The sequence below is a fragment of the Podarcis erhardii genome, assembly GCF_964252035.2.
Source record: "Podarcis erhardii genome assembly, chromosome: 1".
Classification (NCBI taxonomy): Eukaryota; Metazoa; Chordata; class Lepidosauria; order Squamata; family Lacertidae; genus Podarcis; species Podarcis erhardii.
The window spans coordinates 79,566,543-79,587,309 of NC_138497.1; the positions used below are offsets into that span (position 1 = coordinate 79,566,543).

Below are 20,767 nucleotides of genomic sequence, written 5' to 3' on the forward strand. Positions count from 1 at the left end.
ACAAAACAGCTGCCAGCAGTCAGAAGAGCAGCAAACAAAAAAGTAAAAAACAATCAGATTAGATGACAGTTTAACATAAGAGGGTAAATAATTTTCTACTTCCTTCCTTCTACAACTCCAGCTGTGCTTCCACACCCCCTACATTCCCTCTAACCTTAACAGGAGAAGAGAAGAAGAGGAGAAGTTTGGACTTGATATCCCGCTTTATCACTACCCTAAGGAGTCTCATAGTGGCTAACAATCTCCTTTCCCTTCCTCCCCAACAAACACTCTGTGAGGTTAGTGAGGCTGAGAGACTTCAGAGAAGTGTGACTAGCCCAAGGTCACCCAGCAGCTGCATGTGGAGGAGCGGGGAATCAAACCCGGTTCACCAGATTACGAGTCCACTGCTCTTAATCACCACACCACACTGGCTCTCAGTGCTTTTGGAACACCAAAAGCAAATATTTTTTAGTATCCATCTTATCTGTCTCTCCCAAGACCAAAGTAGCTCGCTCGTCTCAGTTAAACCCCAGCTTATACACACATGTAGCATGACCCAAGTAACTAGGCGTGTGATAGGTTGGAGTCCAAGGTTTGGCACAAATCAGGGCCGGATTAAAACCTTTAGAGAACCTAAGCAATTAAGATTTTGGTGTCCCCACATTTATATCTAATTCAAAATATAAACAATATACTTCCACTTTATATTTGGAATTTTTTCTCCTTTTTTCCAATTGCAAAGTCTTTGATCAGATCTTCAAAACTATCTCTACTAAGTATAGAAGAAGATGTGTTACATAAGGTTAGATAAGGCATCCAGCCTGCCTTGTTGCATTGCTGTTCTGCTCGGATTTTTAATATACTTCAGCTGAGAAAATGAATGGTCAACTGAGCAATTTATGACCATTAATGTTAAAAATCCAACAATGGAAAATTTCTGTGGTACTCCCCGTCTCTTGATGCCCTAAGCATGTGCTTATTTTGCTTAATGGTTAATCCAGCCCTGGCACAAATGCACCCAAGGACTCCAACAGATCTACAAAATTTATGACCATTTTTTTAAAAGTAAAGAAAGAGGACAAATAGAAGAGGCCAAATGTTGCTTCAAGAAAATAACTAACAGAACCTTTTGGTTCAATTTTTCCTTACTATAACTATTTACAAACAGGATTCTGGCCTCCTTAAATTAACAGCAGTAAGTACCACTGGATTTGTCTTTCTCCCCGCTAGACAGAACCAAGTCTATCCTTTTGTGTATTCAAGGAGGCGAGATTATTCTGCAAAATAGAGAACAGGAGATTCTCGGCCCACGCTTTTAGTTGAACCACAGGTCTGCCCTTAGAATCACATTGCTTTTATATTCTGAACAACAAAATCCCAGTCTTTATACGTTATATAATTACACTAATCGTGCAGGAGAAGCAGAAAATAAATAAACCAGTGCCATGGATTTAAAAGTCGTTAAGGCGGATTTGATTTTACGTGGATTTAGATACTGTACATTTTCGATAATGCTCGAATGATGGGACTTTAAACGCTGTGCTCGTGGAAAGAAGCCACAATCCTTCAAGATTAGGATTAAAAAACGTTGCGTAAATAAACATCTAACAGAGCTGGGCATGGAAATGCTGCTCCTCTCTTTTCCGTTCCCCAACACCAAAAAGCCGCTTTATCCCCAACATTAAGCCAGGCAAAAGGCGCAGCAGCAGCCGCCCGCCTTCCGCGAGCTGAAGAAGCGGCCGCTGACACTGAGCAGCCGGGCGAGAGCAGAGCCTACAGGGACCGACTCCTAAAGCGACACCCCCTGTATTACGAAACGCGGCGCTTCTACGTCAGGGAACGCGACTGCTGAATGGAGAGGCAGCGAAAGAGCTGGCAGTGGAGGGAGGGGGGAGGCGGGAGCAGAACGTCCATCCGTGGAAGCCGGGGCTTCCGGGTTCTGCCTGATGACGTCCTCGCTCGAGAAGCACGGGCCAGGGAGGGGAGGACGCGAGGGGGCGGGGCCGCGGGAGGTGGGCGGGCCTTAGCGCCGGACGGCGCCACTGCTGATAGGGCCCGTGGGCGCGGCCGTCCCGCCCGCGGGCGGGGCTGAGGGGGAGCCGGGGGCGGAGCTTTGCGGAGGCATGTGGCGGGCCCGCAGCGGTGGGGGCTGCCGCTGCCGCCTCTCTTTCCATCAGCTTTCGCGGCCGCACTCCTTCCAGGCGGGCCCGGAGGGCGGAGGTGGGATGTGGCTGCTCCGGGGAGGGTAATGGCCTCTTCTTCCTTCGGGTTCTTTCCGCGGGGCGCGTAGCTACTCTCCGGCTTTGCAACCTGTGGGAGCTCAGGTGGGGCGCGGGGGGGGGGGTCTGCCGGCGTGACTGGGGGCTGGTGGTGCCTTGCCAAGTTTGAGGGGGCTCGAGGGCCCAACCCTGGAAAGGCGAGCCCTCGCCCCTGCAAGGGCTGCTGCTTTTTTTGTGGGGTGGGGGATCCCGTGTCCTTTAAGCGAGCGCCTCGTCTGCTTGCGAAGTGCCCCCTGCCCCCTGACTCAGCTTTGCTCGGCTGGCTCCCCGTTTCCCTCCTGCGTGGATGTTGCTCTTGGAGTTTGTACCATGCCATTCCTGCGTTGGCTGAGGGTTGGAGTTCAAGCCTGGTTTGGCACAGCCGCAAGCCGGCCTTTCCTTTCCTGCTCTGGGGTGCAGGAGCGCAGCTCCTTTCGCTTCTCTCGCCCATCTTTCTTCCCACTCCCCTCCCCCCGCCTTTTATGAAAATAAGTTCCTTCAAAAAGTGCTGGGCGGGGGAAGGAGGAATGCGATTTGGGGGGGAAGAGGATGACAGGCCTGCAGACTGCCCCCAGCTGCTGAGTGAGCATTTTTGCACTGGCTCAAAAGTGTGTCACTGCAACTCTAAAAGTAGCATTTGAAATCACAGGTCTGTTTTATACAGGTGAAATGTTACCTTATCCAACTTATTTTTATTCCCTGTGGATAACAGTAATAGGAGAATAGTGATAAGTTGGCCTGATAAAAAGACATTTTGGTTGTTGACATTTACTCTGCTTCACCTAATTTAAGTGGCCTGGAGAAGTTGGCTGTTAAAGAAAATTTAGAAGACACAATGACACTCAGGGAAGGGTTCTTCTTGATTTTCTTTTTCTTTCAGGCATGTTCTCTCTTTAAACTTGATTTTTAAAGACATAGCACAGATTGCATGCTGTATCTCTTTAAATGAATTGACTGTATATAAGTGGAATTATATGGTCAGATATAATAGGATTGCATTTAGAATTCTAGTTTGTATAGTAATACTTCACTGAATTCTAACTTGTGATGTTTTATCCAAAATTTTATAAATTGTCGCCAGTCTGAACCAGTGCATTTATTATTTTTCTGCACAGGTGCTGCAGTTGACTCAATCTGCTGTGCAGACTGGTATCCCAAAACTGATAATGGGGCTGCCAACCAGTGCCTAGAGTGCAATGCTTTGTGGCCAATTTGCAAGCATTTTGCCACAAGTCTGTCTGGATGATACTTCCTTTTTAATTCTGAGTTCAGTGTTTAGGGTGTATAGTGGTCCTATGATCATAGATTTTGATTTTGCATTCCATTGAAAAACTTAATGAGGTACATTAACCATATCGGTTTTGTGTTCTTGTACAGTACAGTATATTTATCTAATGGCATAGAATCATACAGTAATTTATCTAATGGCATAGAATCAGGGCAGGGGATCTGTGGAATTTGCACATGGGTGAATGTAACACAGGTTCAGTTGGCGTCAGTTTCTGATTGGAGGATTGATGTAATTGTGGGAATTCCTGCTGGCTACATCTGTGATTGGCTGCATTTCTATCCAGGAATGTCAATATGTATTTGAGTGATGACAAAGTAGGATTGCCTGTGTACACAGAAAATATTGTTTGTAACAGAAGCTGCAAGCAGTTCATCCAGCTCAGCAAAAGTGTATTATGAATCCAAATTGAAGACTATCCTTGCTCATGCAGCTATAGTGGTACCTCGGTTTAAGAACACCCCTGTTTACAAACTATTCGGTTTAAGAACTCCGCAAAACTGGAAGTAGTGTTCCAGTTTACGAACTTTACCTCAGAAGCCGAATAGTGGAAGGGCACCAGCGGTGGGAGGCCTCATTAGGGAAAGCGCGCCTCGGTTTAAGAACTGTTTGGTTTAAGAACAGACTTCCAGAATGGATTAAGTTATTAACCACTGTACTTCGTAACAGAAAAGACTGAAATAATTCTTTGCCTTTCAGCTGGCAAGACTCATATGTCTGCTTCCTAGGTTGGACTCCTTCCCCACCCAAGTAAATTTCCAAGCTGATTTACTGCTTTGAGCACGATCCCTGTTTCTCACCCCTCATTCGTCTGTATGTTGGGCTAGTTTTGCCTTTCTTTTAACACATGGCTTGGCTGGCTGTCTTGTGCCATCTGGAGATGACTCCTCCCAGAACAGATTTTCCCCACCAGAGCATCTGCTAGGAGATTGTGACACACTTAAGAACATAAGAGTCCCGCTGGATCAGGCCAGAGGCCCAGCGAGGCGCTCTGTTCTCGCTGTGGTCAACCAACCAGGTGCTTAAGTCCCAAGCTGACTTAAGTGCAACACTTCTCTTCCCACTTGTGGTTCCGGACAACTTGGGGCTGAGTTGCATGGGTTGATCTGTAAGGGGTATATTATTGTTATGTTAATTGCCCTGACTTGTGCCAGAAGGCTGGACTAAGCCAGAGGTCCAGGTGGCTCCCTTCCAACTTCATGGTTTGTATTTAAGAGGAACTTTGAACAATGTGGTCAAGGGTTTCTCAAGAGATCTTTGTATTGTGATTAGAAGCCTTCCTGAAATATATTGGTTAATATCAGTCATGCCTGGGGGGCTGGGTGTTCACAAATGCATACATTCTCACGTGCTTTACAAAAGCTTGCAGGACAAGGATGTTTGTTGGATTTTTTTTTTAGCCTATTCATATCCCTGTAGGGCAGGTACAATGTCACTGGCCTTTTGAAACTGTCAGAAACCTCATGCATTTTTTTTAAAAGAGAGAGTATCCTGCTCTGCATGTAAAAATCTGTGGTTTGCAAGGTCAATTCACAAGATGGCATGTCTCTAAAGCTATATTGTTAGTTTACACAGGCACTCCCTTCACAAAAGATGAATGGGCTTAATCATCTCTCTCTAGTTCAAGTTTTTAAAGTATTCTGAAATTCCTTCAGGCTTTGAAAAATCATGTTGCTGCTTGTGATTAGTTGTGTATTTTCAATTTCTTGCTCCTTGTGATCTAGTGTGGGGCCTGGGAGAAGAATGTGCAACTTCTGAAGATGTACTTCTCCCCCCCACCCACCCACCCAGCGCATGAATATGCCTCTTAGCTATGGGGCGAGGATGTGGGGGGGGGGGGGAGAACCTCGCCTTCATTTTGTGCAGTTCATTTAGTCATGTAGTCACAATGGCTAAAGTGTTGGCCTTGGACATGGGGAAACCCAAATTCAAATTCCTACTTCTGTGTGTGAAGCTTGGGGGGCCAAATTAGATGTGATACTGGGGCATCTATATTTGGACCACCCACAGTTTCCTAAAAGCTTAGTACAGTAGTGGCCATGAGGACTCTTGCCCCCACTGTTGGGATTTTAGTACCAAAGGAAGAAGATTTAACCTTTCAATAGTTCAATCAGATTTATCAATTGAGTTGTTTGATAGGGCTAAAAAGGTGTTTCTAATTAGAGAACAGGCTTAAAACATACATTTTTAGCGGAAGTCCTGATTTAAAAAACACACCTGTAGATGGTGAACACCAACATAGGAGAAATATTTCTCTTCTCTCTCAAGGTGGAATAAGACTCTGAAAGTGACATGTATGCTTTTTTATTGAGAATTGTTTTACTCTTATGACCATTGTTCTGTGTAGCTCAGAATTGTCTGCACTTGCCAGTGGTGGCTCTCCAGGATTTTAGGCAGAGAAGGGTCTTTTCTGACCCGACCTGGAGATGCCAGAGATTGAACCCAGGGCCTTCTACAATCTACACACACAACATGCTCTGCCACTGATCCACAGCCTTTCCCTGCATCCTGTTTCTATAAGAGTGCTAAGGTGTATATTAGAGTGTGTATGTACATTTGCAAGCCAAGCACACACTCTCCTTGTGTTTAGAATCTTTTAAATTGGATTTTATGGTTGAGTCTTATCACCTCATGCAATACTTTTTTCATGAAGTGGGAGCCGCAGAACATTGGGCAGTGGTATAAGGGTGGCTAGCAAGAGTTCAGTTGATAGAGCACGAGATTCTTAATCTCAGGGTTGTGGGTTCGAACCCCACATTGGGCAAAAGATTCCTGCATTGCAAGGGGTTGGATTAGGTGACCCTTGTGAACCCTTCCAATTCTACAATTCTATAATTCTACCCTAGATAATTTCTGTCAAACAGCTTCCCCCTGTACTCCTATTCAGAATGGCCTCCATCCTCCTACACACATCTGGTGTTCAGCCGCAAGCCTGCTTTGCAGAAGCTGGGGTATTTTTGTACTGTGATTTTTAGAGACGCATATCTAAAAGTCACAGTGTAGCGCTAGAAAAAAAATGTTTCATTTTATTTATTTATTAGAACATTTATAGCACGCTGTTCGAGTACACCACTCAGGCGGATTATAACATATTAAATGACAATTTCCAAAGAAAAATAAAGCCATTACAAAAAAGATGGATCAGTAGTTCTAAAAGAAAACCCTACAATGTTTGTGTGATCCTCTTAAGAACAGCTTTTAAGAGGTGTGGGGTCGTACTGTATGTCACGAGCATAATTTTTAGGGCTGAGTCTAACCATTGTGTGAGGTTCTACTAGCAATTGTTTTGTGGAGAAGAAAGATCTTTCTCTTGTGTATTTACTAGTCAACAGGGCTGGGTCAAGGCATTTTGCTGCCTGAGGCAATGGACAAGATGTCACTTCCCCATTCCATGTACAGAAGCCAACTGGGCTGGCACTTGAATTAGACAGGGAGGCTATCCTTCACTACATAAGAAGGCAGGAAGCTGGTTTGGGGACATGTGGCACACAGCTCGGTCTTCCCCAACACTTTGACCCCACCCACAGCTTCTGCTTCCTCAGGTGGATGATGAACTCTGCCTAATCATAGGGCCAGGGCTGTGTGCTGCTAGTGTATATATTTGCATAACTAAGAGAACGAGAGAGAATTACAGTCATACCTTAGGATAAATATGCTTCAGGATAAGTATTTTCGGGTTGCATTCCGCAATGACCCGGAAGTAACGGAGCGCATTACTTCCGGGTTTCGCTGCTTGCGCATGCGCAGACCGTCAAAATGACATCATGCGTGGAAGCGGCAAAACATGACCCGCGCAGTCGTGTCTTACGTTCTATTCAGGATACGAACGGGGCTCCAGAACGGATCCCATTCGCATCCCGAGGTACCACTGTATTATCTATTCCCATCCTATGAGAAACACCAAGGTAGGCCGCAAATGCTCCACCACAACCAGCTTGGCCAGAAAGCAACCCACTGAGGCATGGATGCATTCAGCAAAACACAGGCACCTAGAATTAGAACAGGTGGCAGTGGTTGGAGAGAAGGTGCTGAATGCAACATTCATACTGTTACAAGGCAACAGAAGCCCTTTCTAAATACTTTCTGTTGGAAATACTGTTTTAGCATAGCAGGATACTTTGGTGGGGTGCTACTGAGAACTCAGGACAAGGAAGATGTGGTGGCCTCAAAGTCTGGCACACCCCTTTGGCAAACAATATAATGTCAATATATTCAGCTGTTTCTAGGAGCTCATGTTCTACAGAAAAAGTCTCGTGTTTTGTTTTTTTGCTTTGCAAGATTCAGTGATTATCCTGATATTGCCACAAGCTAGGCTTGTCATAATCCCTCGTAACTTGGGCCATAAACACACCAAGTTTCCTGCTGATTGTTTTAAGCCAATGAGGCAATGTCTCTTAAGGTGCTCTGGTGAGTAGAGGAAGTGGGGTATTGCTCTTCCTGATGTGCTATGCATGAAGGGACTATTTTGGTGCTTGGGGAAAGATGCAGCTATTGGCATTCCATATACAGTAGGGGTGGGAAATCTGGCCCTTCAAATGTTGTACCACAGTTTCCCCTGGTCTCTGAGCATTGGCTATGCTGGCAGGGACTGATTCCTATTCGGAATAAGGGAATTTCCCTTTAAAAAAGGGGGAAACGTTGACAGCTATAGGCTGTATCTGGAGGCCCACAGGTTTCCCACCCCTGATATACAGAGCATCGCCAGCAGCTGTAAGAAAGGGATTCCTGACTTTCTTGGCGCATGAGAGAAAAGTCTTAGCTGGTTGAGGAACCCCGATATGTATATCTGTCCTTGCTGCTACCTGAATGAAGCTGACTGCTGTGCTGTCAAACTTAAGTGTGCCATCTAGTGTGGCTGGAGCTGACTGCTGGAGGTGTCAGCAGAAGGCTGGTTTTCAAGGTGTAGCAGCTGATCCTTGCCACGTGTTAACCTTATAAAGCAGTGACATAGCGGGTGCACATGGGAGCCCCTGGGCACTTGTGCCTGCAGTAAAGTATCTAGACCCAGCCGCTCTGTGACTGCATTTCCCTCCATCACCTGACAAGCTGTCTCTGAAACTCAAGCAACCTTCAGAAGCGCACAGCTTGTGATGTTGTTCAAGGCAAGGTTGCAGAAAAACGTGAAGATGTCCAAGGCTAACTTTTCATCATATGCTAAACCATGGGTGTGGAAGTGCAATCTTACAGATGTTGTTGGACTCCAGCTTCCATCAGCTAGTATGGGAAATGGCCAGGAATGATGAGAGTTATAATCCCAATGTCATGGAGGCTACAGGTTCCCTTACAGCTGCTCTTTACCCATGCATACTTGCCTGTCTTTCTGCCATCTAAGGATTTTTGCATACACCTCTCTATCTAACACACACACAGGAAGTTCCCTTGAGTCAACAAAGCTTACTTTTGGATAGATGTGTATCCACACTTAGGTTGCACTCTAAGCTCCCAAAGACGTAACTATATCACATTAGTGCTTGTTCCTGCTAAATAAAGCAAAAACAGTTATTTTTGAATGAATTTGTGTATTTAATCTACTGCTTTTAGCATTTTAAATTCAAAACAAATAGATGGCTGTTACATTTTAAAGCTGTAAATACAGCTCTTCTAATTCATATGCATATACTGAAGATAAAATGAAAACCATGTGGGTTCCTAGCAATTTGGGCTAAATGATTGATATTCAGTTGGACACATGTAGCATCAACATGCAATAGATTATTGACTTTCCCCAAGTGTATTTTGTTTCAACTACACAGACCTGTGAGTCACGTAAGCTTTGCAGCACTCAGCAGCTTAGAGTGCTAAAGTGCTCCTATGTCTAGACATGCCAGCAGCATTCTCCATGTGTTTGTATTTGTGCCAGCAGTATTCTCCTCCTTTAATGATAAAAATGATCTGGAGAACGTGCATGCCTTTTTAAGGCAGTTTCTGATTATCAGGCGCCTGTTATAAGTACAACACAATTTGTTGTTGTTTTTTTAAGTGTGTCAGCTGACCTGTCAAATTATTCCCACCTTTTTTATTCTGTCTTGAAAGACTCCAGAAAGGGCTGATTTACGGTATATTGTCTCTCTTTCCCTTTCCCTACCCCCCACCCCTACTGTTGCAGGACCAAATAGCTCCATCTGCTATTGGGAATGTCTTTTGCAAGTGCTGATGGGGCAAGTTTTTGTGGGGGAAAGGGGTTTGGTACCTGCCTGTATCAGGTTCTGGGAGATCAGATAAAAATATATGGAAAAGTGTACACAGGAAGACAGTACCTCAACGGGAAAACTCCACTATGTGATCCCTTAGACTCTTAAAGATCTTGTATGAGGGAATTCTGGCTTGTTTAGAGAGGCATAAAGGATACTTTGCTTGAGCACGAGTATTAACTCGGAACAGCATGAAGTGGGGTAGAGAAACCTACATTAGGGAGATCATTTTACACATTTGTGGGTTTGCTACAGAATGCAGATTCAACAAGGTGCCACACCAGTGCCATCTCTGAGTGTGCTGGTATAATGAACAAGGGGCTGGAGCAACTAGAAAAGGTTACAACATGTGGGGCTTTTTAGTTTAGGAAAAGGGAAGAATAAGGGGAGGGAGACATGATAGAGGTATTTGAGGTTATGCATGGTGCATAACTCTCCCTCATAAATACTAGAACCCTAGACTTTCCAGCATTCAGCTCCGTTGGATAATTCAGGTTAAACAAAAGGAGTACTGCTTCACAAAACACATAGTTAAGCTATGAAATTCACCCCTGCAGGCTTAGTGATGACCCCCAACTTCAAAAGGAGGCTGGACAAATTCATGGAGAATAAGACTTATCAATAGCCACAAGCCAGGATGACTGTGTTCTGCCTCCAGTGTCCTTGTGCCCAGCTGCCGGAATCCCCAGTTCAAGACACCTCGTGCCTTACAGGTGCTACGTAGTAGGGATGGTTGTCTTTCTCCGCTGCTGGTAACTGGCAAGAAAATTGCCCTTGTAGTCTTGATAGTTGCCAGTTTCCCCACCCGTGTCTGCCAGGGATATTGACTGCTTGTTGGTGCATGTAGTTTGCACCATTGCCACGAGGAAGTGAATGTGTGGGGACCCATGAAGTGATTTCATGAAGCAGTCGAACTTCAGCATGCAGCAGTCTGAACTGGCTACGGGAATGTTAGTGGTGACATGGAAGGAAGATGGGATGAGTTGGAACACTACATCAGCGATTTTCTTTTGTGATTATAGGGTGTGTGGGGCAGGGAAAGTCCACAGTCAACAAATGACTCTTGATCTATGTAAACAGGCTGCATCACAAAGATACAGGAGCCCGCGTTCAAAGTGCACAGCCAAAGTTCTCATCTGGTGGCATTCCTTTACAACTGAATATGCATCCCCTGGCTTCAGAGTTTGTGTGCACATTAGTTCTAATAATTCAAATACTGCAAACTTCTCTTTAACGTTCCACTGCACAGGCGTAAGAATGCAATGCATCTGTAGCCATGCTCAGTATTTTTCTTTTCCCCTCCACCACCCCTGCAATTGTATCAAGATTCCATATTTTTAGAAGTGCAAGGTGTGCATCTCTGTTAAATATGTTGCTGTCCCTGACAGTATACAAAATAGCCACTTAAGGTTGTTACAGTACTTGAGGCTAATGGAAATATGGTCATTGAGCAAGAAGCAAGGCGAGATAGTGGTTGCAGACAGCAATTTTGATTTACCCAAGGCTGTCAGGTTTAACAGAGAAAGCACGTAGCTTAAGATGCACACAGTTGCTCGTCGATCAGACTGATGTACTGCCAGAGTCTGAACATGGAGTGCACTTTTCTGTTTAGTACACGACAGCTGGGAGTTTCATTAATGAGTGAACTGGCACTTGCAAGACGAATATGAAAAGCTTTACTATGGCGAATCAGTTTGAGGTTTAATTTTTAAAGGGATGCTCTAGACATCAAAGGTGGAATTTAGCTAATGAGTCTTCCAACATGGATTTACCCCCCCTCACCCTCAAATTGACTTGTGGGGGAGGCTTGGAAGAACCTCCAGAACAGTGGGGGGGGCAGGAGATGGGGGGGTTGTTCCATCAGCTAGTGCAACATCCAATTCCTCCCTAAGCCAGGTTTTTGTAGCTGTTTAGATTTTAACAGAAGTGGGCTGGTAGGGGCTGTTGTGTGCCAACAGCACTGTGCATATAGCACAACCCCCCTGGTGTTGGCCTAAGGCTAGTTGTAGCATTGTATCAGCATCGAGTTCATATCCAGGATATTGCAGTGTCACTCTAGCATTGTGTGGCAACTGCACAAATAATGATCACAGTCGCTGAATGTGGGGATGCAGTATTGTGCAATGCTGTTCAGCGAAGAGGGATGGTGGAGGGCAGGGTTTGTAGCGTGACGCCATCCTAGGGGAAAGAGCAGAGCGAAGAAAGGGGTGACTGACATCAGCTGGGATCCAGATGGAGGCTGCTTTTCCTTCTTGCCTGCAGATACTAAAGCAGAGTAACTAACCCGTGGCCCAAATGTGCCCCCGGCCATTTTTTGTGTGGTCCCCCAATAATTTAACTAAAGGCTCTGCATTTCCTAAGGAATCTGAGTGTAGAAAGGATGTGATTGGTGTCAGCTGGAGTACTGACTGGGGCTTATGCATCATCTTAATGACTTTTCAGTCACCAGAGTCCTGCTATGTCAGCATACACCTTGCAGCCTATGTCACAGTAGAATACATAATAAGGTGGTTAGGTTGATTCATGAATGATGGTTTTCTTTTTCAGTGTAGCTGCATTGTGAAACAGCAGAGTATGCACGTCTCGTCAGGATTCACAAACATTTGTGCATTCAATGTTGTGGATAAACTCTATAAGAATTGCAAACAGTTCCAAACACATCTTGGTGTAGCAAATTCTGTAACATAGTGCTAGACCAGGGGTAGGCAACCTAAGGCCCATGGGCCACAAGCGGCCCACGGGGGTCATTTAACCGGCCCATGAGCCAAGCCGCCCGCTCGGCGAGTCCCTGTGCACTGCGCTAAACCAGCACAGTGCAGGGACTCGCTTCTGCTGTGCCTGAAATCGCGCGTGCACAGACACCAGAAATCGCGTCTGCGCAGACACTAGAAATCGTGGGTGTGCGCTCTCACGCACGTGTGCAATCCAGTCCACAGAGGGATATCCGCTGGAGTGAACTGGCCCAAGCGATGTAAACCTTGCCGACCCCTGTGCTAGACCCTCTGTTTTGTAGCATAGTTCTTCTGCAGTCTGACCCTATTCATACTCGCTTTGAAGTAGAACTGAGTCACATGTTCACAAGGTCTGATTCTTAGCTTGAAAGTAGTGATTTTGAAGGGACAAAAGTATTTCCTGAAAGAAGAGTGAACATTCATCGGTCCTGTTCCTTGTGTTTAATACCTCCTGCATTCATACGCTTGCAAAGGATTTGTTATATCTAGCATTGCATTAGGAAATATAGTTATTTTTGAGGGTGAAGGCACAAGTTTCATCAGAGGCTGATGGCAATATGCATCCTTCCTGAGATGGATCTCTTTAAAGTGGGGATCAGCAACTGGAGACTCCTGGGCCAAATCTGAAGGGTGTTACCTGGTGTGCCAGTTGCTGCTTGACAGGCAGGGTAGTGGTATTGGTGTCTGCTGAAAAGAAGCTTTGAATTATGAGGAATGGATTAGTTTACCCCATTCCTTCTTAAAGAGGCTCTCCTATAGAAGTGGTTACTGAGCAGGCTTTAAGACTACAATGGCAGAGTTTTCGGGACATTTTTGATAAATGGCTAATTGTTCTTCTGGCTTCCAAGTACCCTTTTGCATCCAGCATTCACAGAAGCTGTTGGCTGGTGAGAAAATGAAGGATGAAGGTTGTATTTGTTTGGGAGTTGCACAGCTGTCCTGTGGGAGAACAAAACATTTAAAGACAGAAAATAGAGATCTTTAGTACAGGGTGTTGTGCTGATGTAACCAAAATGGTCTTTTTGCATGGTGGTAAATGTTTGAACTTTATGGCCCATGGGTTATCTTGCTGCTGCTGCTTCACTTGAGCCCCTGTCCACACTGAGCGAGTAAACTTGTGCTTGTGCTATAACATTTCAAAAAGTAGGCAGGGGCTCACATAACTGAATACAGAACTGTATACAGAAACATATTTCCTGTGTGTAAAAAATTTGAAGGCTTAGTATTTCAGTAAGAACTAGACGTGGGTTTCTCCCTCCAGGCAGAGGTTACTGTCACTGCCAAAGGAATAAGCCAATGAGCCCACGCTTGAAGGAAGTGGTGGGATTCTTCATCTCTACATTTTTTGAATATCTTCTCCTATGGTTCTCTTGCTACATTCCTGTGCCCTCTTCAATTACTATTATTTCTATTGACATATATTCTGTCCCTGATAAACTTTAGTTGTTTGGTTGTCATTATCATTGCTAGAAAATTGATATTTGAAATACAGTACAGTTGTACCTCAGAAGTCAAATGGAATCTGTTCTGGAAGTCCATTCGACTTCCAAAACATTTGGAAACCAAGGCGCGGCTTCCGATTGGCTGCAGGAAGCTCCTGCAGCCAGTTGGAATCTGTGGAACCCACGTTAAACGTTCGGGTTCCAAAGAATGTTCGCAAACTGGAACACTCACTTCCAGGTTTGCGGCATTCAGGAGCAAAAACGTTTGACTCACAAGGCGTTCGACTTTCGAGGTACGACTGTATTTTAAAGGTAGTCCCCGTTCCTTTAAATTCTGATGTTCAGAATGAGTGTAGGTATTTACAGGAACATAGGAAGCTGCCTTAAACTGAGTAAGATCATTGGTCCATCTAGCTCCGTATTGTACACTGATTGGCTGCATCTCTCCAGGATTCCAGACAGAGGTCTCTTCCAGCCCTGTGTTGTAGGTGCCAGGGATTGAACCTGGGACCATCTGTATGCAAGGCAGATGCTCTACTGCTGAGCTGCGCCCTTCTCCAAAAGATATTATTCATGCACAAGAGGTAGGTTGATGCATGATAAGTCTTTCAGAAAGTTGAAGAATTAGGGAGAAAAGCTATAGATGGGAACCCCAAAAGTAATCCAGTGAGAATGGGTTGCTTCTTTTTCTGTAGCAGACTATGATGTCTACCCCAACTTCATCCCAGAAGTTGTTACCGTCCTATTTTGCAGTTAATTTCCTTTGAGCCTCACAAAGAGAAAACTCATATTGTGGGGAGATCACCCTCTGCATTTGTAGCAGGGTGGATGAAAATTATATATATATATATATATATATATATATATATATATATATATATGCAGGTTTTGGTGTCCTCGGGTGTCTTCCCGTGTAAAAGTTGGGGTGTCTAGGCGACGTTTCGACGAGGTCTCACTCGTCATCTTCAGGCTGGTGCTTTCGGCTTCTTGTTACTGGAACAGAGCAGGATCTCAGTGTTTGAGTTCCTATAAATACTGTAGAGGGGGTGTGGTGTATAGCCTCCAATGTTCTGGGCAGAGAGGAAGTTCCCAGGCTAGTGTGCCTTTTCTTCTTTTGTTCCTTAATTACTTGAGAGATATCTTGAGTGATTTCTTGAGTGATATCCTGAGTACCACTTAGGTGGGTCATTAGGTGTGGATTAGTTGCTAAAGTCTTTGTGTCTTGACCTCTTGAACTTTGTGAAGAGTTTTCCTGAGAAGATGGCTGTACTGTACTTAGTTGTGCTCTGGCTTGGCTTCGTGTATAGGGGCGAGCTGTGGTTTTGTGGCTTGTGTCAGCCAGATCTGTGTAGGGATTGCAGGGGGGTGCAGCATCCGGAGGTGCCACCATGGATTGGCTACTGGATGGTGTCTGTAATTCATCTGTGGAGAGGGTCTGGGTTTGGGTCTGGTGTGGTTGATTGGTGTTGGCGTTCTGTGTGCCTCTGGATCTGGTGTCAGTTTTTGTGGGGAGGGCTAATTTCCAGATGTCTGGCAAGCGGGATGTGTCGTCACGCTTGTTCATGTTGTGAGGGTGTTTCTCTATCTCGATGGCTTCCATGATTATTCTCTTGTGGTGATGTTCCGTGTTAAAGAGCAATTTGGAATCTGCAAAATTAATTTCGTGTCCTGTTTCTTTCATGTGTTGGAAAAGAGAGGAAGTTTTTTCTTCTTTTTTGACGGCATTCTTGTGTTCTGCGATACGTGCATTTATTCGTCTGTTTGTTTGTCCAATGTACGTGGCTGGGCAGACTTTGCAGGGTATTTCATAGATCCCTTGGTTTTCCAACTGGATTTTATCCTTGGGGTTTCTGAGGATATTGGCTATTTTTTGGTTGGTGCAAAAGGCTGTTTTGATATTGTGTTTATGGAGGATTTTGCTAATTTTATCTGTAGTGCCCTTGATATAAGGAAGGAGGGCCATGCCATTGTTTTCTTCTGTGTCTTGGTTTTTGGGGGGTGTTTCCTTTTGGATTAGCTTCGTAATCCTGTTTTGCTGGTATCCATTGGCAATTAACACGTTTGAGAGATTCTGTAACTCAGTTGTCAAGTGGTCTTTGTCAGCCAGGCGTCTGAAAATCAACCCAGATGAAGCCAATAAAATCAGACTTGAGGAAAGACAACAACATAATCATTCTCCCAGCAGACAAAGGTATTTTGGATTTAGTGGTTTTTTCCAGGTAGGTGGTGGGATCTGTTTTTATAGGTTTGTAGGCAGGATCTTGGAGTAGATTTGATAGTTTTGCTTGGTAGTCCGATGTGTTCATCACCACTGTGGCATTACCTTTGTCTGCTGGGAGAATGATTATGTTGTTGTCTTTCCTCAGGTTGGTGAGTGCTTTCTGTTCTTCTTTGTGTAAATTGCTTCTGGGTGGTTTGCTGGAGCAGAGGATGTTGGTGACTTCAAGTCTGATTTTATTGGCTTCATCTGGGTTGATTTTCAGACGCCTGGCTGACAAAGACCACTTGACAACTGAGTTACAGAATCTCTCAAACGTGTTAATTGCCAATGGATACCAGCAAAACAGGATTACGAAGCTAATCCAAAAGGAAACACCCCCCAAAAACCAAGACACAGAAGAAAACAATGGCATGGCCCTCCTTCCTTATATCAAGGGCACTACAGATAAAATTAGCAAAATCCTCCATAAACACAATATCAAAACAGCCTTTTGCACCAACCAAAAAATAGCCAATATCCTCAGAAACCCCAAGGATAAAATCCAGTTGGAAAACCAAGGGATCTATGAAATACCCTGCAAAGTCTGCCCAGCCACGTACATTGGACAAACAAACAGACGAATAAATGCACGTATCGCAGAACACAAGAATGCCGTCAAAAAAGAAGAAAAAACTTCCTCTCTTTTCCAACACATGAAAGAAACAGGACACGAAATTAATTTTGCAGATTCCAAATTGCTCTTTAACACGGAACATCACCACAAGAGAATAATCATGGAAGCCATCGAGATAGAGAAACACCCTCACAACATGAACAAGCGTGACGACACATCCCGCTTGCCAGACATCTGGAAATTAGCCCTCCCCACAAAAACTGACACCAGATCCAGAGGCACACAGAACGCCAACACCAATCAACCACACCAGACCCAAACCCAGACCCTCTCCACAGATGAATTACAGACACCATCCAGTAGCCAATCCATGGTGGCACCTCCGGATGCTGCACCCCCCTGCAATCCCTACACAGATCTGGCTGACACAAGCCACAAAACCACAGCTCGCCCCTATACACGAAGCCAAGCCAGAGCACAACTAAGTACAGTACAGCCATCTTCTCAGGAAAACTCTTCACAAAGTTCAAGAGGTCAAGACACAAAGACTTTAGCAACTAATCCACACCTAATGACCCACCTAAGTGGTACTCAGGATATCACTCAAGAAATCACTCAAGATATCTCTCAAGTAATTAAGGAACAAAAGAAGAAAAGGCACACTAGCCTGGGAACTTCCTCTCTGCCCAGAACATTGGAGGCTATACACCACACCCCCTCTACAGTATTTATAGGAACTCAAACACTGAGATCCTGCTCTGTTCCAGTAACAAGAAGCCGAAAGCACCAGCCTGAAGATGACGAGTGAGACCTCGTCGAAACGTCGCCTAGACACCCCAACTTTTACACGGGAAGACACCCGAGGACACCAAAACCTGCATTCCTGTACCCGTGAAAATCTACGAAAGCAAACATATATATATATATATATATATATATATATGATTTTTTTAAAATTTAAATCAGATTTTTTTTATTTAAATTGGATTTTTAAAAATAGAATGCTTTTGGAGGAAAAATCTTTCTAAAGATGGTTTTCTATTTAAGTTACATTATAGTCCAAAGGCTATTCACCAGGAAAGAAGGATTTGTTTTTAATTATGTAGCATGAGGCTTTATATGCAACGTTTAAAATTTTTGGTGAATGAATTTCACTAATCCATTCACAATGTCATGCTCTTCCAGAGGTTTCGGTAAGGTTATTTGGGGCAGTTTTTCTAACGAGAATATATTATCACAGATGCTTGTTTTTGCAGTTCTCAAAAGTGTGAATTTGTGTCTGCAGAGATAACATGCCTTTTATTCACAGGAAAAATGTTATAAAATAAACATACAGAGTTGAGGAAAAAACCCATTGTTCCTTTGCAAATTTATACACACAAACCAACCCCATACCTCTTAAATGCGAAGTTCCAAGAAGTTCAATGAATAGATTGTTTGGAGTGGAATAGATCTGCACAAGTAGCTAAGTGTGAAGCAGTAAAAATGAAAATGCAACCTTGTGAACAGAATACTCCTCAAGTCTTGGGATCTTTGTGTAATAATTGTGCGAGTCGGTTGCATATCTGTGCAACTAAGATTAGGGACAAGTGCTGACGGCACTTCAGGGCTGGCAACCTCTTCCCAATCCCACTGGGTTCCAACAACGGCACTAACACTTAACTGTACAGAATAGGCACCTGAATGTAGAAGCAAATCCAAAGGGGTGGTGGTGGAAATGGTAACTGGGATCTGTAAGTCCTTGGCGAGACCTTGAAGTGCTTGCCAGTCAACTAATAAGAGTTCACTGGTTCCAGACCCTTCTTCCCAGGGCTCGCCTGACATTGTCCAAACAATAAAGCCTCTACCTCAGTGTTCCCCAACCTTGGGCCTCCAGCTGTTTTTGGACTACAACTCACATCATCCCTCGCTAGCAAGACCAGTGGTCAAGGATGATGGGAATTGTAGTCCAAAAACAGCTGGAGGCCCAAGGTTGGGGAACACTACACCTGGAACTTCAGTCCTGCAGCAGGAATCCCTGAAGTTCTGCTCCAGTCCTTGGTTCCCCTTTTCCAGCTTTCCACCAGCCTGTTTCTCCTCGGCCTGTTCTGCAAGCCTGTTCCAGCCTAGGCCTACCAACTGTATCTCTCCTCCCCACCCCACCAGAAAAAGGAAGGCCAGCCTCGCCAAAGCCAGGGCTGCTGGGAGATATAGCCCCTATAAACAGTTAACTTATTAAGCCTCACAATAATTTCATAATTATCTGTCTATGTATTTCTAATAGTATAACCAAATCAGTAATAACTAAAAACTACTCTGAAAATTTATTATTCCAAAAATGAAACTTTACATACCAGCAAGAATCAGTCTTTCTGTAAAAAAATGATTTAAAACAAGTCTTGCTGACTAGTGATTTAAATCCACCCTGATTTGTAGTACTTTCCCCTCTGCATTTCTTCTTCTTCTTGCTTGTTTGAATGCAGTCTTCACCCAGAGGCCACTGGGGAACCAAGCTTTGAGTTGGAGCTTTTAAAAGTTCTCCTAATCTGCAACAGTGTGTGAAAAGCAAAGAGCTTCTCGTCCTCACATGGAGGCTGTGCATTTACAATTTCACTTGTGCCTTTCACTCCTGATTAGGCCCTGGAAGGCAACAGCCCAGTTTCCAGGCAGGTTTCTATTCCTTGGAGGCGTTTACATTGACAGATTTATTGTCCAATCCTGACTTTTATACGTGGGGTTTGGCAGTTCATTTTTCTTTATATTAAACTGGATTGTTTCAGATATTCCAAATGAAGTGACATTTCATAAATGGAACTTCAGCCTTGTAATTTTTCATGCGGAAGCCTTCAAAGAGCGGTGCAGTCTACCATAGCAGCTTCTAGAGTGTTTGGGGGGGGCGGGGGACAAAGCTTTGTGTGTGTGTGTTGGGAGGGTGGGGAAGGAAGGAGCAAGAGAGAACATTGCTTTGCACAATGTTAAGCTTGACATTTGCAAAACCTTACATGCACCCTCTCCATTAACATGTGTGAGGTTTCCATAGGCCTCATATATACAGTGGTGCCTTGCAAGACGAAATTAATTCATTCCGCAAGTTTTTTCTTCTTGCGAGTTTTTCTTCTTGCGAAGCACGGTTTCCTATAGGAATGCATTGAAAATCAATCAATGCGTTCCTATGGAGACCGTCCGGGGACAGAGGGGAAGGCGCGCGCCTTCCCCTCTGTCCCCGGAGATTGTGGGGCAACGGGGAGAAGCGATCTTCTCCCCACCGCCCCTTGCTTCAAAAGAGGTCTGCGCTGCGCTTCCCCGCTATCCCCGGAGCTTGCGGGGCAAGCTTCGTTTTGCGAAGCAAGCCCATAGGGAGATGCGTCTTGCAAAGCGGCTAAGAAAACGAAAAACTCCTTCGTCTAGCGAGTTTTTTGTCTTCCGAGGCGTTCGTCTTGCGGGGCACCACTGTATAACCAAGGTTTTATTCCGGTGATGATATTTGCATTGTTTTGTGAAGGTTGAGTGCTTTGTTCTTATGGAGGCTGTCAGTTGTGCATCTGGGTTGCATTATCAATGTGACTTTCTACAGTTCTCCTTCCCAGACATAATTGGCAGCATTATGAGTCTTTCTCAGATTACCTTTTCATCTGCTGAGGAATATCTGTCCAAAACATGGAGTGCATTGCAGAGGGCTCTTCTGAGGTATGTTCTAGGCCAGGGGTTGCCAAACTCTTGTCTGTGGACCTGGTGGTCTGTTAGTTTCATTCAGGTGGTTCATGATGTGTTTCTGAAAAATGCTATTAAATATCATACAGCATCTAGCACAGCACAATTGCTACAACAGGTGGAAAACCATTAAATGGTCCAGCAAGACCCACAGGAATTTCCAAGTGTGTACCAGTCCTTGAGAGAAAATATCCATGGATAAAGTAGCAATTTAGAGGAGCTAGGTACAGTATGTGAAACCTATTTTTGAAAAACACGTATCTAAAATTCTGTTGACAATAGACCATAGTATGTTGCATAAAATAACACAAACAGCCAGCGTATATTTGAATGTGAATTGCACTGTGGTT

General features: G+C 44.4%; 1 protein-coding gene across 2 annotated transcripts in view; it reads left to right on the forward strand.

Moving 5' to 3' along the window:
* The first annotated feature begins 2,087 nt into the window (after positions 1 to 2,087).
* LOC309331509 (uncharacterized protein C11orf24 homolog) overlaps positions 2,088 to 20,767 on the forward strand; it is a 32,671-nt gene continuing 13,991 nt past the window's right edge. The window contains exons 1-2 of one of the 2 annotated variants that reach the window (XM_081843744.1): positions 2,108 to 2,227; positions 9,635 to 9,686. The gene's annotated coding sequence lies outside the window, so the exon portion shown is untranslated. Of the gene's footprint in view, positions 2,228 to 9,634; positions 9,687 to 20,767 lie in introns of both variants that reach the window. The other variant, XM_081843743.1, reaches the window with a different exon arrangement.